The following is a 25,969-nucleotide window of genomic DNA, read 5'->3' on the forward strand; positions in this document are numbered from 1 at the left end:
ATCACTTGTGGAGAATCATTGTTCATTTGGTGGAAGTGCTAATGAAGACCCAAACCAACATCTCACAAAATTTCTAAGAATTTGCGACACTGTGAAGTCCAATGGAGTCCAGGAAGATGCATATAAACTGCTTTTGTTCCCATTTTCACTTAGGGACAAGGCAGCTAAGTGGTTGGAATCATTCCCAAGGGGGAGCCTAACAACCTGGGATGAGGTGGAAAGCAAGTTTCTGGCACGTTTCTACCCCCCACAAAAGGTCAATAGGCTTCGATCTGAGGTTCAGACGTTTAGACAACAAGATGGTGAAACTCTCTACGAGGCATGGGAGAGATTCAAGGATTTGACAAGGAAATGCCCACCAGACATGTTCCATGACTGGGTGCAATTGCATATTTTCTATGATGGACTGTCTTATGAATCAAGGAAGGCTGTGGACCATTCATCAGGAGGTTCATTGAACAGGAAAAGGACTGTGGAAGAAGCCATTGAAGTGATTGAGACAGTGGCTGAGAATGAGTACTACTATGCATCAGAGAGACACAACACTAAGGGAGTCATGGAGCTGAACCATGTTGATACAATTCTAGCCCAGAACAAGGTGTTTGCCAAGCAACTAGCAGAGCTCACCAGGAAATTAGAAACAAAACAAGTGGCTGCAATACACACACAAGATCAAGAGGAAGAAAGTACTGAAGGAGGTGATTGGGAAGAGGCTAATTATGTAGGAAATCAACAAAGGCAACCATATGATCCACATTCCAACACTTACAACCCAGGCTGGAAAAATCACCCAAACTTTGGGTGGGGAAACCAGCAAAACCAACATAACAAGTCCACATACCAAAACTCCAACCAAAGATCATACCAAGCCACACAAAACACTTACTCTCAACCACCATATCATAGCCAAAATAATCAACCTTCTCAACCTAATCCGAACCAACAATTTCAAGATCAATTAAACAGGATAGAAGGAATGCTTGCAACCATGAGTCAAGACATAACCGAATTGAAAGCTTTTAAGGAAGAAGTAAATTCTAACCTGCAAAACCAAGGAGCTGCCATCCAGAAGCTAGAAAATCAAATTGCGTATTTGTCTAAGCAAACCCCTGGGACAAGCGTTTCTCATGCTGCCAAGGCTATTGCAAGGGAAGAATGTAAGGCCATAACCCTCAGAAGCGGAAAGAATCTAAAGGAGATCTCAAAGGAAACCACAGAGGATGAAGCAAAGGAAAATGTGAGAGATAAGGAACAAGGACAATCTTTTACATCGTTTGCAACAAAAGAAAAAGAAAAAGAGGTCCTGAAGCCTTATACACCTAAAGCACCATATCCTCAACGTTTGATGAAAAGTGAAAAGGATGGCCAATTCTCCAGGTTCTTGGAGATTTTCAAGAAGCTTCAAATCAACATTCCGTTTGCTGAGGCAATAGAGCAAATGCCACTCTATGCAAAATTCTTAAAGGAATTAATGACCAAGAAAAGAAGCTGGAGAAACGAGGAAACTGTGTTGTTAACTGAAGAATGCAGTGCCATCATCCAGCACAAATTGCCTCAGAAATTGAAGGATCCAGGCAGTTTCCAAATCCCCTGCATCATAGGAGAAGTCATGGTGGAGAAGGCCTTGTGTGACTTAGGGGCCAGTATCAATTTGATGTCTCTAACAATGATGAGAAGAATGAAGATTGAGGAAGCCAAACCAACAAGAATGGCCCTCCAATTGGCAGATCGAACTTTTAAATTCCCTCATGGGATAGTTGAGGATTTGTTGGTGAAGGTGGGAGATTTTATATTTCCTGCCGATTTTGTGGTGTTAGATATGGAGGAAGAAGCCAAAGCTTCAATAATCCTGGGAAGACCCTTCCTGGCTACTGCTGGAGCCATCATAGATGTACAAAAGGGTGAACTCACTCTTAGACTACATGATGAGAAATTGGTGTTTAACGTATTCAAAGCAATGAGCTATCCATCAGAATCACTAAGGGAATGCATGAGGGTGGATGTAGTGGACATTGCAGTACAAGAAACTTTTGAGGAAACAACAAAGGAAGTGGCAGAGGAGGAGTTCACCAAAGACATAGAAGTTAGTGACATCAAGGCTGCTGAAACAACCATGCCAAACATGCCAGAGATAGTGAAAGAAGAGAAGGAAGCACCAAAACCTGAGCTCAAAGCATTGCCCCCTAATCTCAAGTATGCATACTTGGGTAGTGATGAGAGTCATCCTGTTATCATTAGCTCTGCCCTGAGTCAAGAACAGGAAGAAGAATTGATCAAGGTGCTACAAACTCATCAAGATGCCATTGGATGGACCCTAGCTGATTTGAAGGGGATAAGTTCATCCATATGCATGTATAAAATCTTGTTAGAAGAGGATGCTAGACCATCCATCCAAGCTCAGAGAAGATTGAATCTCGTCATGAAAGAAATGGTACAAAAGGAGGTCATGAAGTTATGGCAGGCAGGGGTAATCTACCCCATTTCTGATAGCCCATGGGTTAGTCCCATCCATGTAGTTCCCAAGAAAGGTGGCATAACTGTGGTGCCAAATGAGAGGAACGAACTCATACCCACAAGAACTGTCACTGGGTGGAGGATGTGCATAGACTACAGGAAGCTCAATGAAGCCACCAGAAAAGATCATTTCCCACTCCCATTCATGGATCAGATGCTTGAAAGGCTTGCAGGACATGCTTACTATTGCTTCTTGGATGGATACTCAGGCTATAATCAGATAGTAGTTGATCATAGAGATCAAGAGAAAACATCATTTGTTTGTCCATATGGAGTTTTTGCTTATAGACGCATGCCCTTTGGATTGTGCAATGCACCTGCCACTTTCCAAAGATGCATGCTGTCCATCTTTTCGGACATGATTGAAAAATTTATTGAGGTCTTCATGGATGATTTTTCTGTGTTTGGAGATTCTTTTCCCAGCTGCCTACACCACCTTGCCTTGGTGCTTAAGAGGTGCCAAGAGACTAACCTAGTATTAAACTGGGAAAAATGTCATTTCATGGTCACAGAAGGAATAGTCCTTGGCCACAAAATCTCTAATAGAGGCATGGAGGTGGACAGAGCTAAGGTGGAAATCATTGAAAAACTACCTCCACCAAGTAATGTCAAGGCAGTTAGGAGTTTTTTGGGACACGCTGGGTTTTACAGAAGGTTTATTAGAGACTTTTCTAAAATAGCCAAACCTTTGAGTAACTTGCTTGTCTCTGATACACCCTTTGTATTTGATAAAAATTGCATGCTAGCCTATGAACTTTTGAAGCAAAAACTTTCCTCTGCACCTATCATTGCCCCACCTGATTGGAACTTACCTTTTGAACTGATGTGTGATGCATTAGACCTTGCTATTGAGGCAGTGTTAGGACAAAGGAAAGACAATTTGGTACATGTGATTTATTATGCCAGTAAAGTCTTGAATGCTAACCAAAGGAATTACACAACCACTGAAAAAGAACTCTTGGCAATAGTCTTTGCATTTGACAAATTTAGATCCTATCTCATTGGATCTAAAGTCATTGTCTTCACTGATCATTCAGCTTTAAAATACTTACTTGCTAAACAAGAATCCAAACCAAGACTTATTAGATGGGTTCTTTTGTTGCAGGAATTTGACATTGAAATCAAAGACAAGAAGGGTGTAGAGAACAAGGTGGCAGACCATTTATCAAGGATACCATGTGAAGAAGGAAGCGCACAAAGCACACATATAAATGAGTGCTTTCCTGATGAACAACTCATGGTAATTCACAAAGCACCCTGGTTTGCAGACATAGCAAACTTCAAGGCCACTGGGAGTTTGCCGTTGGAATTTAACAAGCATCAAAGGAAGAAATTGGTAAATGATGCCAAATACTTCATCTGGGACGAACCATACTTGTTCAAAAAATGTTCCGATGGCATACTCAGAAGATGCATATCAGAGGAAGAAGGAAGGGAAGTCTTATGGGACTGCCATGGCTCCACTTATGGAGGACATTTTGCAGGAGAAAGAACAGCAGCTAAGGTGTTGCAGTGTGGTTTTTATTGGCCCACTATCTTCAAAGATGCAAAGGAACTAGTGAAGCACTGCCATGAATGCCAGAAAGCAGGGAACCTGCCAAGAAGAAATGAAATGCCACAACAATTCATTCTGGAACTTGAATTGTTTGATGTATGGGGGATAGATTTCATGGGACCCTTTCCCTCCTCATACTCAAATAATTACATTCTTGTGGCAGTAGACTATGTCTCCAAATGGGTTGAAGCAATAGCAACTCCAACCAATGATAATAAGGTAGTCATGAACTTCCTCAGAAAACACATTTTTTGCCATTTTGGGGTTCCAAGAGCAATCATCAGTGATGGAGGAAGCCACTTCTGCAACAAACCATTAGAGGCATTGCTTCTAAAATATGGAGTCAAACACAAGGTAGCCACACCATACCATCCACAAACAAGTGGGCAAGCCGAAATATCTAACAGAGAACTCAAAAGGATCCTGGAAAAGACTGTGGGAACTTCAAGGAAGGACTGGTCGATTAAGCTAGATGATGCTCTTTGGGCATATAGGACAGCTTTCAAAACACCAATTGGAATGTCTCCTTACCAACTAGTATACGGAAAAGCTTGCCATTTGCCACTGGAGTTGGAGCACAAGGCATACTGGGCCTTGAAACTTTTGAACTTGGACAGCAAAGCTGCTGGAGAAAGAAGGATGTTGCAAATTCAAGAGTTGGAAGAGTTCAGAGCTGAAGCTTATGAGAATGCCAAAATTTACAAAGAAAGAGCAAAGAAGAAGCATGACAGCAACATAGCCCCAAGGAAATTTGAAGAAGGACAAAAAGTATTGCTCTACAATTCTAGGCTGAAGCTATTTCCAGGGAAGCTAAAATCAAGGTGGTCTGGACCATTCCTTGTCACCAAGGTCTCCAAATATGGACAAGTAGAAATCATGGAAGAAAAGTCACAACGAACCTTCATTGTGAACGGTCAAAGACTCAAACATTACTTGGGAGATGTGGAGGAGAAGGACAAGGTTAAATATCACCTCAACTGAGGAAGCTGACCGTCAAGCTAATGACGTTAAAGAAGCGCTTGTTGGGAGGCAACCCAACCTGAGGTAATACCCTTTTGCTGTTTCTTTTATTTGTTTCAATAAAAAGGGTGAAGTAGTTTCTGTGCATTGCAAAGAATTTAGTTTGGTGTTTCACACCAAACAATGAATTCGTGGATCAATAATTCAAAGGGGAATGTGTGACTCTAAGTTTGGTGTTCCACCATAAAGATCAACTGAACACAACAACCTTTGAATTATATGAAAGGAACAACCATTCTAAGCAGTCACAGAAATGCTTAAAACCCTTAGCAGCAACTTCATTCCAAAGAGAACTCAAAGATTCAAAGAACAGAGAAGTAAGTGGGAGACTAAGTTTGGTGTTCACACACCAACTTAAGACTCAGATACTTACCCACACATAGTTGAGCTAACCACTCAAGTGCTTGAGAAGCAAGCAACTTCATCACTCTTTGCAGGAAAGGAAACAAGGATCTTAAAACATGAAGCAACAATTAGGAGAAGAAGAAGAAATCAAAGTGTTTCCTGGCAACAAAGAGAAAACAAGGAATTTCACAAGGTGGTATTGTTCCTTGATAATTCTTTAAAAAGGGCAAACAAAAGCATGCTTGTTCTGGTTTAAACTGTAAATGTTGAACCTTTCTGGAATGTGAAGTTTTTAGTATATTTGTCTGTTTATCGCTTTGAATAAAGTGAACGCCTAGATGTTTGGATATAACTTCACCTTCTTAAACAAGTGCTTGCCATGCTTGTTCTGTTTCCAAAAATAAAAGAAAAGTTTGAACAAAAGTAACTTGGCTCAATTAGTGACAAATCAAGTAGAATTAAGTGGTGGTATGCATGCTTGATTGTTTAGTCAGATCACTGGAATTAGAGTGTAGAATTATCATTTTTTGTGTAGAAATTGAAAACTGTCTATGGATCTTGATGAATAAATGTCTTTGGCCATGAAAAAGAAAGAAAAAGAAGAAGAAAAAGCCACTGAAAAAGGGCAACCAAAAAGCAAGAAAATTGAGAAAATAAGTTAGGCACCAATGGTTTGAACTTCTGAGACAAATGCCTGTGGTGTTTATGTATTAAGGATATGCTTGGATGAATAGGTTCTAAGGAGTGTTTCAACACTTGGTAACTTGGGTTAACTAACCCGGGATTATCAACCAAAAGTCCATTATCAAGAGCAACCTAAATACAAAACATTTAGTCACACAAAGAGGTGCTGGGCACCAATGTCTCAAGAAGAAATGTGAACTAAAATGCCTGAAGTGGATATGTGTAGTGCACTGATAAGAAAAAGAAAATGCCAAAGGCTTGTGCAACACATGACACCAAGCAAACAAGGAGCAAAGGAGCTCTAAGAAAAAGAAAAGAAAAACAAAGAAGAGAAAAGTGCCAAGGACATAAGAATAACAAGAGGCCATAGCAGTGTTTGATGGATGCAATGAAAAAGTGATAATCTTACCTGATAAGAATGAAAAAGTGATGCTGCAACTTTCTGCATAAAACCCTTCTGATGAACTTCAAATGCTTGCTAATATAGCCAATGTAATTGCTTTCTGTTTCATACTTTCTTCTCAAATAACTCAGGACTTGCTTAGGGACAAGCAAGTATTAAGTTTGGTGTTGTGATACCAAGGCATCTTAGGCTAGTTTCACTAGTTTTTTTTTTATAGTTTTAGTTGTTTTATGCATTTTCTTGAGCTTAAAGTAACCAAGAATGTTTAAAAGAATAACAAAGCAATGAACCATCCAAACAATATGATTTTGATGCAAATTCCATGAGTTTTAATTATATTACTTGAATGCTATGAATGGAAGATTTCTCATGAAATTTTGCAAGACTTTGATGCAATTGTTTGGATGATTTCAGGGAAGAAGAGGCTAGGCAAGGAAGCAACAAAATCAATAAAGGAAGCTTGAATATCACATGTGGAGTTTAAGTTCCAGTTTAAGCCTAAACTGGAGCTTAAACGCCAGAATCATAAAGGCTAAGAAATGCTGAAACTGACGTTTAACCTCCAGTTTAACCTTAAACTGGAGGTTAAACGCCAGAATGGAAGTCTCACCAAAGAAGCATTTCCACGTTTAACCTCCAGTTTAACCTTAAACTGGAGGTTAAACGCCAGAATGAGAATGCCACTCAGGAAGCATTTCCACGTTTAACCTCCAGTTTAACCTTAAACTGGAGGTTAAACGCCAGAAATGGGAATGCACCAGGGAGCCATTTCCACGTTTAAGCTCCAGTTTAACCTTAAACTGGAGCTTAAACGTGTTCGACCAAGTTTTCTCCTCCAGGGTTGCTTTCTCCATTTCCACGTTTAAGCTCCAGTTTAACCTTAAACTGGAGCTTAAACGTGTTCGACACCTCCAGGGCTACCTTTCTCAGCTTCCACATTTAAGCTCCAGTTTAACCTTAAACTGGAGCTTAAACGTGTTCGACCTCCCAGATGGCTTTCTCTATTTCCACGTTTAAGCTCCAGTTTAACCTTAAACTGGAGCTTAAACGTGTTCGACCTCCAGGGCTGCCTTTCCTATCTCCACGTTTAAGCTTCAGTTTAACCTTAAACTGAAGCTTAAACGTGTTCGACTAAGTCACCCTCCAGGGCTGCCTTCTTCCATTTCCACGTTTAAGCTTCAGTTTAACCTTAAACTGAAGCTTAAACGTGCTTCCACAAAAGGCATCACTGGAAGTGTCTGGCGTTTAAGCTACAGTTTAAGCTTAAACTGCAACTTAAACGCCACTCTTGGAAAAGGTTTCTGGGCCAAAAATATTGCGGTTTAAGTTAGTATTTGAGCACAAACATTAACTTAAATATACTCTGGTATGAAACCCAATTGAATATCATGGTTTATGGGATTGGGCCTGAAGGATTAATGAGTCTGAAATTTCAATTTATTGAGTCATGTGTCATTATTTGATTATCACTAAGTTGGCTCAATGAATGTTACAGAATTTGGATCAACAGCCTCATCAAGATTATGGATCATAAACCCAAGGCAAAAGGAAAGCAGGGAGAGGCCTCAAAGCCCAAGAAACACAACAAAAGCTCAATATAGAAAGTGTATAAATAGGATAGAATTTAAGTTAGGAAGGATTTTTTTACCTTTTCATTTGGCTAGTTTTCATATCTTTGTAATTGAATTCAGAGCTATGACTCACTAAACCCTCTTTCATTGGGTTAGGGAGCTCTATTGTAATTCAATGAATCAATAATAGTTTATCTTCTTCTTCAATCTTTTCTCTTGAATTTTGTTAGAAAGCTTCTCGATCTAATTCCATTGGGTAGTTGTCTTGGGAAAGAAACTACCCATAATTGGAATCCTTCGGAACCTTGGGAAAGGAATGGAGGATTCATGCTAGAGAAGCTTTCTCACAGTGAATTGGATTGGGGTTTGGATGGATATTGTGACATGTAATCCTACCAAATTGTGGTTCATGAAACTGTGTGGTATAATCAGTGATCGAGCATCATCTCTTCTTATGAACATTTAAACCAAGGGATTGGGAATTTGTTTGTTTTTAGAGAGAATTGGTGAGCCAAGGGATTGGGATCCAATCATATAAGATTGCCAAGCAAAATTCAATGAACGCATTGCTTGAGGAAGAGATAAACATGTTTTGATTCGGAGATCTCAATATCTCCTATAACCCAATGAATTCCCCATTTCTGATTTCCACTTTCTATTTACATTCTGCAATTACATTCATGCAATCACCCCCATTCCCTTTTAATTTCAGCAATCTAGCTTCTGCTCTTTAATTCATGCAATTTAAGATTCCGCCATTTAAATTTCTTGTCATTTACGTTTCCCGCCAATTTTACATTCCGCAATTCTCATCTAAATCTTGATTCCGCTCAACTAGAACAAACTTCTAATCCGAATTGCTCACTCAACCAATCCTTGTGGGATTCGACCTCACTCTATTGTGAGTTTTTACTTGACGATGACCGGTGCACTTCCAGTGATGCCTTTTGTGGAAGCACGTTTAAGCTTCAGTTTAAGGTTAAACTGAAGCTTAAACGTGGAAATGGAAGAAGGCAGCCCTGGAGGGTGACTTAGTCGAACACGTTTAAGCTTCAGTTTAAGGTTAAACTGAAGCTTAAACGTGGAGATAGGAAAGGCAGCCCTGGAGGTCGAACACGTTTAAGCTCCAGTTTAAGGTTAAACTGGAGCTTAAACGTGGAAATAGAGAAAGCCATCTGGGAGGTCGAACACGTTTAAGCTCCAGTTTAAGGTTAAACTGGAGCTTAAACGTGGAAGCTGAGAAAGGTAGCCCTGGAGGTGTCGAACACGTTTAAGCTCCAGTTTAAGGTTAAACTGGAGCTTAAACGTGGAAATGGAGAAAGCAACCCTGGAGGAGAAAACTTGGTCGAACACGTTTAAGCTCCAGTTTAAGGTTAAACTGGAGCTTAAATGTGGAAATGGCTCCCTGGTGCATTCCCATTTCTGGCGTTTAACCTCCAGTTTAAGGTTAAACTGGAGGTTAAACGTGGAAATGCTTCCTGAGTGGCATTCTCATTCTGGCGTTTAACCTCCAGTTTAAGGTTAAACTGGAGGTTAAACGTGGAAATGCTTCTTTGGTGAGACTTCCATTCTGGCGTTTAACCTCCAGTTTAAGGTTAAACTGGAGGTTAAACTTCAGTTTCAGCATTTCTTAGCCTTCATGATTCTGGCGTTTAAGCTCCAGTTTAGGCTTAAACTGGAACTTAAACTCCACATGTGATATTCAAGCTTCCTTTATTGATTTTGTTGCTTCCTTGCCTAGCCTCTTCTTCCCTGAAATCATCCAAACAATTGCATCAAAGTCTTGCAAAATTTCATGAGAAATCTTCCATTCATAGCATTCAAGTAATATAACTAAAACTCATGGAATTTGCATCAAAATCATATTGTTTGGATGGTTCATTGCTTTGTTATTCTTTTAACCATTCTTGGTTACTTTAAGCTCAAGAAAATGCATAAAACAACTAAAACTGTAAAAAAAAAACTAGTGAAACTAGCCTAAGATGCCTTGGTATCACAACACCAAACTTAATACTTGCTTGTCCCTAAGCAAGTCCTGAGTTATTTGAGAAGAAAGTATGAAACAGAAAGCAATTACATTGGCTATATTAGCAAGCATTTGAAGTTCATCAGAAGGGTTTTATGCAGAAAGTTGCAGCATCACTTTTTCATTCTTATCAGGTAAGATTATCACTTTTTCATTGCATCCATCAAACACTGCTATGGCCTCTTGTTACTCTTATGTCCTTGGCACTTTTCTCTTCTTTGTTTTTCTTTTCTTTTTCTTAGAGCTTCTTTGCTCCTTGTTTGCTTCGTGTCATGTGTTGCACCAGCCTTTGGCATTTTCTTTTTCTTATCAGTGCACTACACATATCCACTTCAGGCATTTTAGTTCACATTTCTTCTTGAGACATTGGTGCCCAGCACCTCTTTGTGTGACTAAATGTTTTGTATTTAGGTTGCTCTTGATAATGGACTTTTGGTTGATAATCCCGGGTTAGTTAACCCAAGTTACCAAGTGTTGAAACACTCCTCAGAACCTATTCATCCAAGCATATCCTTAATACATAAACACCACAGGCATTTGTCTCAGAAGTTCAAACCATTGGTGCCTAGCTTATTTTCTTAATTTTTTTGCTTTTTGGTTGCCCTTTTTCAGTGGCTTTTTCTTCTTCTTTTTCTTTCTTTTTCATGGCCAAAGACATTTATTCATCAAGATCCATAGACAGTTTTCAATTTCTACATAAAAAATGATAATTCTACACTCTATTTCCAGTGATCTGACTTAAACAATCAAGCATGCATACCACCACTTAATTCCACTTGATTTGTCACTAATTGAGCCAAGTTACTTTTGTTCAAACTTTTATTTTATTTTTGGAAACAGAACAAGCATGGCAAGCACTTGTTTAAGAAGGTGAAGTTATATCCAAACATCTAGGCATTCACTTTATTCAAAGCAATAAACAGACACTCATACTAAAAAAAAAACTCCACAAAACACTTAAATGACTTATGATGAAAGAAAGCTCATAAAGACAATTCACCAATTATCATTTGATTATTAAGGAACGAGACCACCTCTTATTTATTGCTTGGTTCTTCTTAATTCTTGGGATCCTGCTTCTTCTTGTTCTGCTTCTTGCTCGGCTTCCACTTGTTGCCCTTCTTCATTTCTTCTTCTTGTATGTCTTGGAGCAGTTGGGCCAAGAGTCATTCTGTACGCAGTTATGGCCAATCCAGGATATAGCCAATTAGGTCTTTCATCTTCAAGTGGTACTTGGGCATCGATGCATAGTCTAATGATGGTGCTAGGGATGTGGAGCCAGGATTCAGGGTCACTTTTCTCACTAAACTCTTGTATCTGTTCAGCAATGAGTTTATGAACTTTGATCTCCCCTCCCACCATAATGCAATGTAGCAAGATGGCTCTTTTAGGGACTATTTCTGAAGAGTTTGCAGTGGGTAGGATGGATCTCCTAACTATTGCATACCACCCTTTAGCTTCAGGTGTTAGGTCTCCCCTTCTCAAGACTCTTGGAGCCCCTCTTGTTTTTCTCACCCATTCAGCTCTGATGGCACAAAGATCTTCAGCAATAGTCGTGTAGTCAGGTTCTCCTATCATCCTTTCCTCATAACTTGCTTGGCTGAAATGTATGTTTTTCAGGCCAAGAGTTTTCATGATTGCCTTGGGGCTGAAGTCAACTTCCACCCCTCTCACATAGCTTTTGTATGTGGGTTTCTTGGTTGAGTCTTCCCTCACTGCATTTGCATAGAACTCCTTCACCAAGTTGATGTTGATTTTAGTGATTGGCTTAGTCAGGAGCTCCCACTTCCTCTTTTTGATCTTCTCCCAAACACCTGGGAACTCATCCTTTTCAAGGTCAAAGGGAACCTCAGCTAGTACCCTTTTAGGTCTCATCCATTCGGCTTGAATCTCATGGAAAACTGATTTGTATCTCCTTGCATCGAATTCCCTGTTCTCCTCCATTGGTTGCTTGTCTTTTCTTCTTTTGTGGCTAGATGAAGCTGCCATTGGTTCTTTAGTTTTGGGGTAAGTGACAAGCTAAAGTTGACAAGGTGAAGCAAGAAGTGTTGTTGGAAGTGTGGGGAGGTTGGTTTCGGCAAGAGATAGTTTATGCTATGATGAAGGAAATGTGCATGAAGGAGATTTGGTGGTGTTGAACTCGTTCCCCAAGTGGTTCTTTATAGTGCCCGTAAGTGAAAAATGGACGGCTAGGGTGGTTTGTGAAGGGTGGCTTGATGGTAAATATATGAATTAGGGAGAAGGACGAATTGCTTTTCATTTTCTTGGAAGTATTCTGGGTGCATTAGGTTGTACATGTAGCAATCTTTTCTTGCAGAACTTCCTTTTCCCATGTGTTAGCTTCAAAGACTTGTGAACTTTCTTTTTGACCAAGCACCGTACCTCCCTTTGTCTTTTTCCTCCATTTTTGTCTTTTCTTTTGTACCTGCACAAGCAAACAAGTTTGCTATCATTTTTCGGTCCATGTGAATGATGAATAGTACTTGCACATGTAAATCAATGATTGACTTCATGAGCTTATAGCCGTGACTTGTGTATGTATGCACACTTATTACTGGACACCAAACTTAGTGTTTGGTAAAGTCTCCTGATGACATGAAATCCATATTGGTTGTCCTTAATGAATGTGCATAATTCTAATAAATCATAGTCACTTTGGCTCTTTGATTCTAAACAAATTTACTACCCTAAGTAATTGAAACCAAAGTATTAAAACATGCGAATGGTCTACTTGTCATGAATTTCGAAATCCAGAGGAACTTCTTGCTTTTCATGAACCGTGTTCAAAGAGGAACACCAAACTTAATGTTTGGTTGTGCACTTTGCATGAAAAATTGAATGCATTTTGAATAAAATTTGGGTGCCTTCAGGCACACCAAACTTAGAGACAAATTGTATTTTACATGCAATGTTTAGTGCACTCTTTCAGCAGTTGTCCTGAGGATTCAAGTTCATGCATAAGAAACCATGCTTTATTAGATGCAAAACAAAACAATAAAGAGTAAGGATATTAAAAACATGGGTTGCCTCCCATGAAGCGCTTCTTTAACGTCACTAGCTTGACGGTTGTCCCTTGTTAGGGTGGATTGTAGTGCTTGACGTCTTCTCCTCTCACTATGCAAACGTCCCCACTTGATTCCTTCATGACCTCTAAATGTTCCATAGAAAGAACTTTCCTGATTGTGAACACTTGAGGGAGCTGGGAAGGAATGGTTTTGAGGCCAGGTGGGATTGGCAGATAATGACTTGATATCACTTTATCTCCCGGAGAAAAACCTTCAGTGGGAATTTTCTTGTTTCTCCACCCTCTTGGCAATTTCCCTATCATTCTTCCCTTTCTCTTGAGGATTTCTTCATTGACCCTTATGCTAGGAAGATCCTTCTGATCTGTTTTCATTGATTCTTGTGGCTTTAACTCTTGCAACTCTTGTTTGCCTTCCAAGGACTGTTTTAGAGTTTCAGCTGCTGGATTACTTTCCTCCAAACACAGATGGCTACTATCATCCTTAGGCTTTTCAGGTTCTGGTTCAGGCTCAGATGCAGGTTTGAAAACTTTGAAAATGAGCTGTTCATCATGTATTCTCAGAATTAGCTCTCCTTGTTCTACATCTATGAGCGCTCTAGTAGTGGCTAGAAATGGTCTGCCCAGAATGATAGGGTGTAAGTAGCTTTCCTCCATGTCCAAAATGACAAAGTCTGTGGGGAAGTAATAATCTCCCACTTTCACCAGCACATTCTCAACTACCCCTTCAGCTTGCTTCTGAGTTTTGTCAGCCAGTTGTATGATTACATCAGTGGATCTCACCTCATTCAATTGTAGCCTCTTCATAAGAGTTAGAGGCATCACATTTATGCTAGCTCCTAGATCACAGAATCCTCTGTCAATTTTTGTTTCCCCTATGATGCAAGGAATATGAAAACTTCCTGGGTCTGTTTTCTTAGAGACTGTGTCCTTCTTGATGAGGGCACTGCATTCTTTGTTCATTGTTACCGTTTGTCCTCCCTTCAAAACTCTTTTCTTGCTCAACAATTCCTTTAAATACTTGATGTGTGTAGGCATTTGATGGAGAATCTCAAGAAAGGGAATATTGATATGGAGAGACTTAAATGTCTCTAAAAACCTTGAATAGGTTTTCCCTTTTTCACCTCCTCCTAACCTCTGAGGAAATGGTGCTTTTGGTTGGTATGTTTCCATCGTGCCTTTTTGCAGTTCCTTGGCTTGCTCAGTTTCACTTTCCTGCTTAGCTTCCTCCACACCTTCCTTCAAGATTTCTGGCTCCTGTTCTGAGGATCTGATTCCTTCTTCTTCTGAGACTTCTTTCAATATGGTGATGGCTTTGCATTCTTCCCATCTCACTCCCTTTTGTTCCCCTTTAGGATTCTTTTCTGTGTCACTAGGGAATACTGCAGTTGATTTGGGGGCCTGTTGAGATAGCTCTCCTACTTGAGACTCCATCCTCTTGAGTTTTTCACCATGGTTTCTTAAGGTAGATCTCACATCATCTCTGAAGCTTTTCAATTCAATTATGTCCTGACCCATGTGTGCCAGCATTCCTTCTATCCTGTTTAATTGATCTTGAAATTGTTGGTTCGGGTTAGGTTGGGTAGGTTGATTATTTTGGCCATGATATGGTGGTTGAGAGTAAGTGTTTTGTGTGGCTTGGTATGATCTTTGGTTGGAGTTTTGGTATGTGGACTTGTTATGTTGGTTTTGCTGGTTTCCCCACCCAAGGTTTGGGTGGTTTTTCCATCCTGGGTTGTAAGTGTTGGAATGTGGATCATATGGTTGCCTTTGTTGATTTCCTACATAATTGGCCTCTTCCCAATCACCTCCTTCAGTGCTTTCTTCCTCTTGATCTTGTGTGTGTATTGCAGCCACTTGTTTTGTTTCTAATTTCCTGGTGAGCTCTGCTAGTTGCTTGGCAAACACCTTGTTTTGGGCTAGAATTGTATCAACATGGTTCAGCTCCATGACTCCCTTAGTGTTGTGTCTCTCTGATGCATAGTAGTACTCATTCTCAGCCACTGTCTCAATCACTTCAATGGCTTCTTCCACAGTCTTTTTCCTGTTCAATGAACCTCCTGATGAATGGTCCACAGCCTTCCTTGATTCATAAGACAGTCCATCATAGAAAATATGCAATTGCACCCAGTCATGGAACATGTCTGGTGGGCATTTCCTTGTCAAATCCTTGAATCTCTCCCATGCCTCGTAGAGAGTTTCACCATCTTGTTGTCTAAACGTCTGAACCTCAGATCGAAGCCTATTGACCTTTTGTGGGGGGTAGAAACGTGCCAGAAACTTGCTTTCCACCTCATCCCAGGTTGTTAGGCTCCCCCTTGGGAATGATTCCAGCCACTTAGCTGCCTTGTCCCTAAGTGAAAATGGGAACAAAAGCAGTTTATATGCATCTTCCTGGACTCCATTGGACTTCACAGTGTCGCAAATTCTCAGAAATTTTGTGAGATGTTGGTTTGGGTCTTCATTAGCACTTCCACCAAATGAACAATGATTCTCCACAAGTGATATTAGCTGTGGTTTGAGCTCAAAATTGTTGGCCTGAATGGGTGGTTTTTGGATGCTGCTACCACAATTCCCAGAGGTTGGGTTTATGTATGAACTAAGAACCCTCCTCTCAGGAATGGCATTGTTTCCATCAGCTCTCTCATGGTTGTGAACTTCTCTATCCATGTTGAGATCTAAAGCTTCCTCAAAATTGTCCTCAGATTCTCCTTCAGATTCCTCTTCTCCCAGTACTCTCTTCCCTCTTGCTTCCCTTCTCAGTCTATAAAGGGTCCTCTCTGGTTCGGTATATGGAGGAGTTGATGTCTCTCCTCTCCTACCTGTCATACAAGAACACAGCACAGGCAACAAACAAGTGAAATACTCTTGGTTAATGGAAGAGTATGGTTAGAGCAGTTGAGGAATTAATTCAAACAGTTAGTGAGTCAGTGAGTTAGTTGCTTGAATTTAAAGGCATAAAGAAAGATAGCATGTAACAGAGTGCAGAAATTAAAATTCAACAAGTAACGTGTACTGAATTAATCAAAACAAAAAAATGCTCAATCTAGTTAACTTCCAATTTGAGAATTGTCAATCGAAAACCAATCCCCGGCAACGGCGCCATAAACTTGATGCGCATAAACTTGTTATGCTACGATTTAGGAAATTACACGATCGGCAAAATTCCTTCCGGCAAGTGCACCGGTTATCGTCAAGTAAAAAACTCACAATAGAGTGAGGTCGAATCCCACAAGGATTGGTTGAGTGAGCAATTCGGATTAGAAGTTTGTTCTAGTTGAGCGGAATCAAGATTTAGATGAGAATTGCGGAATGTAAAATTGGCGGGAAACGTAAATGACAAGAAATTTAAATGGCGGAATCTTAAATTGCATGAATTAAAGAGCAGAAGCTAGATTGCTGAAATTAAAAGGGAATGGGGGTGATTGCATGAATGTAATTGCAGAATGTAAAGAGAAAGTGGAAATCAGAAATGGGGAATTCATTGGGTTATAGGAGATATTGAGATCTCCGAATCAAAACATGTTTATCTCTTCCTCAAGCAATGCGTTCATTGAATTTTGCTTGGCAATCTTATATGATTGGATCCCAATCCCTTGGCTCACCAATTCTCTCTAAAAACAAACAAATTCCCAATCCCTTGGTTTAAATGTTCATAAGAAGAGATGATGCTCGATCACTGATTATACCACACAGTTTCATGAACCACAATTTGGTAGGATTACATGTCACAATATCCATCCAAACCCCAATCCAATTCACTGTGAGAAAGCTTCTCTAGCATGAATCCTCCATTCCTTTCCCAAGGTTCCGAAGGATTCCAATTATGGGTAGTTTCTTTCCCAAGACAACTACCCAATGGAATTAGATCGAGAAGCTTTCTAACAAAATTCAAGAGAAAAGATTGAAGAAGAAGATAAACTATTATTGATTCATTGAATTACAATAGAGCTCCCTAACCCAATGAAAGAGGGTTTAGTGAGTCATAGCTCTGAATTCAATTACAAAGATATGAAAACTAGCCAAATGAAAAGGTAAAAAAATCCTTCCTAACTTAAATTCTATCCTATTTATACACTTTCTATATTGAGCTTCTGTTGTGTTTCTTGGGCTTTGAGGCCTCTCCCTGCTTTCCTTTTGCCTTGGGTTTATGATCCATAATCTTGATGAGGCTGTTGATCCAAATTCTGTAACATTCATTGAGCCAACTTAGTGATAATCAAATAATGACACATGACTCAATAAATTGAAATTTCAGACTCATCAATCCTTCAGGCCCAATCCCATAAACCATGATATTCAATTGGGTTTCATACCAGAGTATATTTAAGTTAATGTTTGTGCTCAAATACTAACTTAAACCGCAATATTTTTGGCCCAGAAACCTTTTCCAAGAGTGGCGTTTAAGTTGCAGTTTAAGCTTAAACTGTAGCTTAAACGCCAGACACTTCCAGTGATGCCTTTTGTGGAAGCACGTTTAAGCTTCAGTTTAAGGTTAAACTGAAGCTTAAACGTGGAAATGGAAGAAGGCAGCCCTGGAGGGTGACTTAGTCGAACACGTTTAAGCTTCAGTTTAAGGTTAAACTGAAGCTTAAACGTGGAGATAGGAAAGGCAGCCCTGGAGGTCGAACACGTTTAAGCTCCAGTTTAAGGTTAAACTGGAGCTTAAACGTGGAAATAGAGAAAGCCATCTGGGAGGTCGAACACGTTTAAGCTCCAGTTTAAGGTTAAACTGGAGCTTAAACGTGGAAGCTGAGAAAGGTAGCCCTGGAGGTGTCGAACACGTTTAAGCTCCAGTTTAAGGTTAAACTGGAGCTTAAACGTGGAAATGGAGAAAGCAACCCTGGAGGAGAAAACTTGGTCGAACACGTTTAAGCTCCAGTTTAAGGTTAAACTGGAACTTAAACGTGGAATGCTCCTGGTGCCTTTCTTACTTCTGGCGTTTAACCTCCAGTTTAAGGTTAAACTGGAGGTTAAACGTGGAAATGCTTCCTGAGTGGCATTCTCATTCTGGCGTTTAACCTCCAGTTTAAGGTTAAACTGGAGGTTAAACGTGGAAATGCTTCTTTGGTGAGACTTTCATTCTGGCGTTTAACCTCCAGTTTAAGGTTAAACTGGAGGTTAAACTTCAGTTTCAGCATTTCTTAGCCTTCATGATTCTGGCGTTTAAGCTCCAGTTTAGGCTTAAACTGGAACTTAAACTCCACATGTGATATTCAAGCTTCCTTTATTGACTTTGTTGCTTCCTTGCCTAGCCTCTTCTTCCCTGAAATCATCCAAACAATTGCATCAAAGTCTTGCAAAATTTCATGAGAAATCTTCCATTCATAGCATTCAAGTAATATAACTAAAAACTCATGGAATTTGCATCAAAATCATACTGTTTGGATGGTTCATTGCTTTGTTATTCATTTAACCATTCTTGGTTACTTTAAGCTCAAGAAAATGCATAAAACCACTAAAACTAACAGAAAAATACTAGTGAAACTAGCCTAAGATGCCTTGGCATCACAACACCAAACTTAATACTTGCTTGTCCCTAAGCAAGTCCTGAGTTATTTGAGAAAAAAAAAAAGCATGAACAGAAAGCAATCCCATTGGCTATATTAGTAAGCCCTTTAAGTACATCAGAAGGGTTTTATGCAGAAAGTTGCAGCATCACTTTTTCATTCTTATCAGGTAAGATTATCACTTTTTCATTGCATCCATCAAACACTGCTATGGCCTCTTGTTACTCCTATGTCCTTGGCACTTTTCTCTTCTTTGTTTTTCTTTTCTTTTTCTTAGAGCTTCTTTGCTCCTTGTTTGCTTAGTGTCATGTGTTGCACCAGCCTTTGGCATTTTCTTTTTCTTATCAGTGCACTACACATATCCACTTCAGGCATTTTAGTTCACATTTCTTCTTGAGACATTGGTGCCCAGCACCTCTTTGTGTGACTAAATGTTTTGTATTTAGGTTGCTCTTGATAATGGACTTTTGGTTGATAATCCCGGGTTAGTTAACCCAAGTTACCAAGTGTTGAAACACTCCTCAGAACCTATTCATCCAAGCATATCCTTAATACATAAACACCACAGGCATTTGTCTCAGAAGTTCAAACCATTGGTGCCTAGCTTATTTTCTTAATTTTTTTGCTTTTTGGTTGCCCTTTTTCAGTGGCTTTTTCTTCTTCTTTTTCTTTCTTTTTCATGGCCAAAGACATTCATTCATCAAGATCCATAGACAGTTTTCAATTTCTACATAAAAAATGATAATTCTACACTCTATTTCCAGTGATCTGACTTAAACAATCAAGCATGCATACCACCACTTAATTCTACTTGATTTGTCACTAATTGAGCCAAGTTACTTTTGTTCAAACTTTTATTTTATTTTTGGAAACAGAACAAGCATGGCAAGCACTTGTTTAAGAAGGTGAAGTTATATCCAAACATCTAGGCATTCACTTTATTCAAAGCAATAAACAGACACTCATACTAAAAAAAAACTCCACATAACACTTAAATGACTTATGATGAAAGAAAGCTCATAAAGACAATTCACCAATTATCATTTGATTATTAAGGAACGAGACCACCTCTTATTTATTGCTTGGTTCTTCTTAATTCTTGGGATCCTGCTTCTTCTTGCTTCCTGCCTCTTTTTGACCACTTGTGCTTCCTTTGTCTTTTCTTATGAGCTTTTTCCAGAATCCAGCCTTTTTCATCGTTTCTTCTACTCCTTTTTCAAGGATCATTGCCTTGTTTATTTCTCCTTCTTTCCTCCCTTTGAAATACTCATCAAAAGCTGGGAATGCTGGGTCCATCTTGTGTAGATGTTCCCCTATGTAGTTAAGCTTGATTTGCGAACTGATGTTGTAATCAGCTTGGACTGAGTATCTTGCATTCTGTAAAGTGGTGGCTTCCTTGATTGCCAAGACATTGGCATCTTGGTGTTGGCATATGTGGCTGAAGGATTCCTGTAAGTGTAAATTCTGTTCCCTTTGCAGATCTAAGAATCTTGATTCAAAGTTCCTTTGCATATCCATCATTTTTAGGTGAAAGTCCTCTTGTCTCTCCTGAGACCTCATGTATTGTTGAGACATTCCTTCCATGATTTCCTGCATTCTGCTCATATCCATGGGGTCTCTGGGAATTCGTTGTCTTCTTTCTGGAATTGCTTGCTCTTCTTGCTCTTCTTCTCTGTCTTCTCCTTCCTGTCCTTCTTGTTCTGCTTCTTGCTCGGCTTCCGCTTGTTGCCCTTCTTCATTTCTTCTTCTTGTATGTCTTGGAGCAGTTGGGCCAAGAGTCATTCTGTACGCAGTTATGGCCAATCCAGGATATAGCCAATTAGGTCTTTCATCTTCAAGTGGTACTTGGGCATCGATGCATAGTCTAATGATGGTGCTAGGGAAGTGGAGCCAGGATTCAGGGTCACTTTTCTCACTAAACTCTTGTATCTGTTCAGCAATGAGTTTATGAACTTTGATCTCCCCTCCCACCATAATGCAATGTAGCAAGATGGCTCTTTTAGGGACTATTTCTGAAGAGTTTGCAGTGGGTAGGATGGATCTCCTAACTATTGCATACCACCCTTTAGCTTCAGGTGTTAGGTCTCCCCTTCTCAAGACTCTTGGAGCCCCTCTTGTTTTTCTCACCCATTCAGCTCTGATGGCACAAAGATCTTCAGCAATAGTCGTGTAGTCAGGTTCTCCTATCATCCTTTCCTCATAACTTGCTTGGCTGAAATGTATGTTTTTCAGGCCAAGAGTTTTCATGATTGCCTTGGGGCTGAAGTCAACTTCCACCCCTCTCACATAGCTTTTGTATGTGGGTTTCTTGGTTGAGTCTTCCCTCACTGCATTTGCATAGAACTCCTTCACCAAGTTGATGTTGATTTTAGTGATTGGCTTAGTCAGGAGCTCCCACTTCCTCTTTTTGGTCTTCTCCCAAACACCTGGGAACTCATCCTTTTCAAGGTCAAAGGGAACCTCAGCTAGTACCCTTTTAGGTCTCATCCATTCGGCTTGAATCTCATGGAAAACTGATTTGTATCTCCTTGCATCGAATTCCCTGTTCTCCTCCATTGGTTGCTTGTCTTTTCTTCTTTTGTGGCTAGATGAAGCTGCCATTGGTTCTTTAGTTTTGGGGTAAGTGACAAGCTAAAGTTGACAAGGTGAAGCAAGAAGTGTTGTTGGAAGTGTGGGGAGGTTGTTTTTGGCAAGAGATAGTTTATGCTATGATGAAGGAAATGTGCATGAAGGAGATTTGGTGGTGTTGAACTCGTTCCCCAAGTGGTTCTTTATAGTGCCCGTAAGTGAAAAATGGACGGCTAGGGTGGTTTGTGAAGGGTGGCTTGATGGTAAATATATGAATTAGGGAGAAGGACGAATTGCTTTTCATTTTCTTGGAAGTATTCTGGGTGCATTAGGTTGTACATGTAGCAATCTTTTCTTGCAGAACTTCCTTTTCCCATGTGTTAGCTTCAAAGACTTGTGAACTTTCTTTTTGACCAAGCACCGTACCTCCCTTTGTCTTTTTCCTCCATTTTTGTCTTTTCTTTTGTACCTGCACAAGCAAACAAGTTTGCTATCATTTTTCGGTCCATGTGAATGATGAATAGTACTTGCACATGTAAATCAATGATTGACTTCATGAGCTTATAGCCGTGACTTGTGTATGTATGCACACTTATTACTGGACACCAAACTTAGTGTTTGGTAAAGTCTCCTGATGACATGAAATCCATATTGGTTGTCCTTAATGAATGTGCATAATTCTAATAAATCATAGTCACTTTGGCTCTTTGATTCTAAACAAATTTACTACCCTAAGTAATTGAAACCAAAGTATTAAAACATGCGAATGGTCTACTTGTCATGAATTTCGAAATCCAGAGGAACTTCTTGCTTTTCATGAACCGTGTTCAAAGAGGAACACCAAACTTAATGTTTGGTTGTGCACTTTGCATGAAAAATTGAATGCATTTTGAATAAAATTTGGGTGCCTTCAGGCACACCAAACTTAGAGACAAATTGTATTTTACATGCAATGTTTAGTGCACTCTTTCAGCAGTTGTCCTGAGGATTCAAGTTCATGCATAAGAAACCATGCTTTATTAGATGCAAAACAAAACAATAAAGAGTAAGGATATTAAAAACATGGGTTGCCTCCCATGAAGCGCTTCTTTAACGTCACTAGCTTGACGGTTGTCCCTTGTTAGGGTGGATTGTAGTGCTTGACGTCTTCTCCTCTCACTATGCAAACGTCCCCACTTGATTCCTTCATGACCTCTAAATGTTCCATAGAAAGAACTTTCCTGATTGTGAACACTTGAGGGAGCTGGGAAGGAATGGTTTTGAGGCCAGGTGGGATTGGCAGATAATGACTTGATATCACTTTATCTCCCGGAGAAAAACCTTCAGTGGGAATTTTCTTGTTTCTCCACCCTCTTGGCAATTTCCCTATCATTCTTCCCTTTCTCTTGAGGATTTCTTCATTGACCCTTATGCTAGGAAGATCCTTCTGATCTGTTTCCATTGATTCTTGTGGCTTTAACTCTTGCAACTCTTGTTTGCCTTCCAAGGACTGTTTTAGAGTTTCAGCTGCTGGATTACTTTCCTCCAAACACAGATGGCTACTATCATCCTTAGGTTTTTCAGGTTCTGGTTCAGGCTCAGATGCAGGTTTGAAAACTTTGAAAATGAGCTGTTCATCATGTATTCTCAGAATTAGCTCTCCTTGTTCTACATCTATGAGCGCTCTAGTAGTGGCTAGAAATGGTCTGCCCAGAATGATAGGGTGTAAGTAGCTTTCCTCTATGTCCAAAATGACAAAGTCTGTGGGGAAGTAATAATCTCCCACTTTCACCAGCACATTCTCAACTACCCCTTCAGCTTGCTTCTGAGTTTTGTCAGCCAGTTGTATGATTACATCAGTGGATCTCACCTCATTCAATTGTAGCCTCTTCATAAGAGTTAGAGGCATCACATTTATGCTAGCTCCTAGATCACAGAATCCTCTGTCAATTTTTGTTTCCCCTATGATGCAAGGAATATGAAAACTTCCTGGGTCTGTTTTCTTAGAGACTGTGTCCTTCTTGATGAGGGCACTGCATTCTTTGTTCATTGTTATCGTTTGTCCTCCCTTCAAAACTCTTTTCTTGCTCAACAATTCCTTTAAATACTTGATGTGTGTAGGCATTTGATGGAGAATCTCAAGAAAGGGAATATTGATATGGAGAGACTTAAATGTCTCTAAAAACCTTGAATAGGTTTTCCCTTTTTCACCTCCTCCTAACCTCTGAGGAAATGGTGCTTTTGGTTGGTATGTTTCCATCGTGCCTTTTTGCAGTTCCTTGGCTTGCTCAGTTTCACTTTCCTGCTTAGCTTCCACCACACCTTCCTTCAAGATTTCTGGCTCCTGTTCTGAGGATCTGATTCCTTCTTCTTCTGAGACTTCTTTCAATATGGTGATGGCTTTGCAATCTTCCCATCTCACTCCCTTTTGTTCCCCTTTAGGATTCTTTTCTGTGTCACTAGGGAATACTGCAGTTGATTTGGGGGCCTGTTGAGATAGCTCTCCTACTTGAGACTCCATCCTCTTGAGTTTTTCACCATGGTTTCTTAAGGTAGATCTCACATCATCTCTGAAGCTTTTCAATTCAATTATGTCCTGACCCATGTGTGCCAGCATTCCTTCTATCCTGTTTAATTGATCTTGAAATTGTTGGTTCGGGTTAGGTTGGGTAGGTTGATTATTTTGGCCATGATATGGTGGTTGAGAGTAAGTGTTTTGTGTGGCTTGGTATGATCTTTGGTTGGAGTTTTGGTATGTGGACTTGTTATGTTGGTTTTGCTGGTTTCCCCACCCAAGGTTTGGGTGGTTTTTCCAGCCTGGGTTGTAAGTGTTGGAATGTGGATCATATGGTTGCCTTTGTTGATTTCCTACATAATTGGCCTCTTCCCAATCACCTCCTTCAGTGCTTTCTTCCTCTTGATCTTGTGTGTGTATTGCAGCCACTTGTTTTGTTTCTAATTTCCTGGTGAGCTCTGCTAGTTGCTTGGCAAACACCTTGTTTTGGGCTAGAATTGTATCAACATGGTTCAGCTCCATGACTCCCTTAGTGTTGTGTCTCTCTGATGCATAGTAGTACTCATTCTTAGCCACTGTTTCAATCACTTCAATGGCTTCTTCCACAGTCTTTTTCCTGTTCAATGAACCTCCTGATGAATGGTCCACAGCCTTCCTTGATTCATAAGACAGTCCATCATAGAAAATATGCAATTGCACCCAGTCATGGAACATGTCTGGTGGGCATTTCCTTGTCAAATCCTTGAATCTCTCCCATGCCTCGTAGAGAGTTTCACCATCTTGTTGTCTAAAAGTCTGAACCTCAGATCGAAGCCTATTGACCTTTTGTGGGGGGTAGAAACGTGCCAGAAACTTGCTTTCCACCTCGTCCCAGGTTGTTAGGCTCCCCCTTGGGAATGATTCCAGCCACTTAGCTGCCTTGTCCCTAAGTGAAAATGGGAACAAAAGCAGTTTATATGCATCTTCCTGGACTCCATTGGACTTCACAGTGTCGCAAATTCTCAGAAATTTTGTGAGATGTTGGTTTGGGTCTTCATTAGCACTTCCACCAAATGAACAATGATTCTCCACAAGTGATATTAGCTGTGGTTTGAGCTCAAAATTGTTGGCCTGAATGGGTGGTTTTTGGATGCTGCTACCACAATTCCCAGAGGTTGGGTTTATGTATGAACTAAGAACCCTCCTCTCAGGAATGGCATTGTTTCCATCTGCTCTCTCATGGTTGTGAACTTCTCTATCCATGTTGAGATCTAAAGCTTCCTCAAAATTGTCCTCAGATTCTCCTTCAGATTCCTCTTCTCCCAGTACTCTCTTCCCTCTTGCTTCCCTTCTCAGTCTATGAAGGGTCCTCTCTGGTTCGGTATATGGAGGAGTTGATGTCTCTCCTCTCCTACCTGTCATACAAGAACACAGCACAGGCAACAAACAAGTGAAATACTCTTGGTTAATGGAAGAGTATGGTTAGAGCAGTTGAGGAATTAATTCAAACAGTTAGTGAGTCAGTGAGTTAGTTGCTTGAATTTAAAGGCATAAAGAAAGATAGCATGTAACAGAGTGCAGAAATTAAAATTCAACAAGTAACGTGTACTGAATTAATCAAAACAAAAAAAATGCTCAATCTAGTTAACTTCCAATTTGAGAATTGTCAATCGAAAACCAATCCCCGGCAACGGCACCATAAACTTGATGCGCATAAACTTGTTATGCTACGATTTAGGAAATTGCACGATCGGCAAAATTCCTTCCGGCAAGTGCACCGGTTATCGTCAAGTAAAAACTCACAATAGAGTGAGGTCGAATCCCACAAGGATTGGTTGAGTGAGCAATTCGGATTAGAAGTTTGTTCTAGTTGAGCGGAATCAAGATTTAGATGAGAATTGCGGAATGTAAAATTGGCGGGAAACGTAAATGACAAGAAATTTAAATGGCGGAATCTTAAATTGCATGAATTAAAGAGCAGAAGCTAGATTGCTGAAATTAAAAGGGAATGGGGGTGATTGCATGAATGTAATTGCAGAATGTAAAGAGAAAGTGGAAATCAAATATGGGGAATTCATTGGGTTATAGGAGATATTGAGATCTCCGAATCAAAACATGTTTATCTCTTCCTCAAGCAATGCGTTCATTGAATTTTGCTTGGCAATCTTATATGATTGGATCCCAATCCCTTGGCTCACCAATTCTCTCTAAAAACAAACAAATTCCCAATCCCTTGGTTTAAATGTTCATAAGAAGAGATGATGCTCGATCACTGATT

At 40.0% G+C, this 25,969-nt stretch overlaps 3 non-coding genes across 3 annotated transcripts; 2 read left to right on the top strand and 1 right to left on the bottom strand.

Annotated features, from left to right (window-relative positions):
• Positions 1-262: 262 nt before the first annotated feature.
• On the bottom strand, positions 263-366 carry LOC112731844 (small nucleolar RNA R71). Its single transcript, XR_003167600.1, has one exon. It is a non-coding gene; the product is annotated as a small nucleolar RNA R71 (small nucleolar RNA).
• Positions 367-15,280: 14,914 nt separating this feature from the next.
• Positions 15,281-15,384, top strand: LOC112731845 (small nucleolar RNA R71). The gene has a single exon (XR_003167601.1). It is a non-coding gene; the product is annotated as a small nucleolar RNA R71 (small nucleolar RNA).
• A 9,040-nt stretch (positions 15,385-24,424) lies between these two features.
• LOC112731108 (small nucleolar RNA R71) lies at positions 24,425-24,528 on the top strand. The gene has a single exon (XR_003166900.1). It is a non-coding gene; the product is annotated as a small nucleolar RNA R71 (small nucleolar RNA).
• Positions 24,529-25,969: the final 1,441 nt, after the last annotated feature.

This window comes from Arachis hypogaea, chromosome 12, assembly GCF_003086295.3.
Source record: "Arachis hypogaea cultivar Tifrunner chromosome 12, arahy.Tifrunner.gnm2.J5K5, whole genome shotgun sequence".
Classification (NCBI taxonomy): domain Eukaryota; kingdom Viridiplantae; phylum Streptophyta; class Magnoliopsida; order Fabales; family Fabaceae; genus Arachis; species Arachis hypogaea.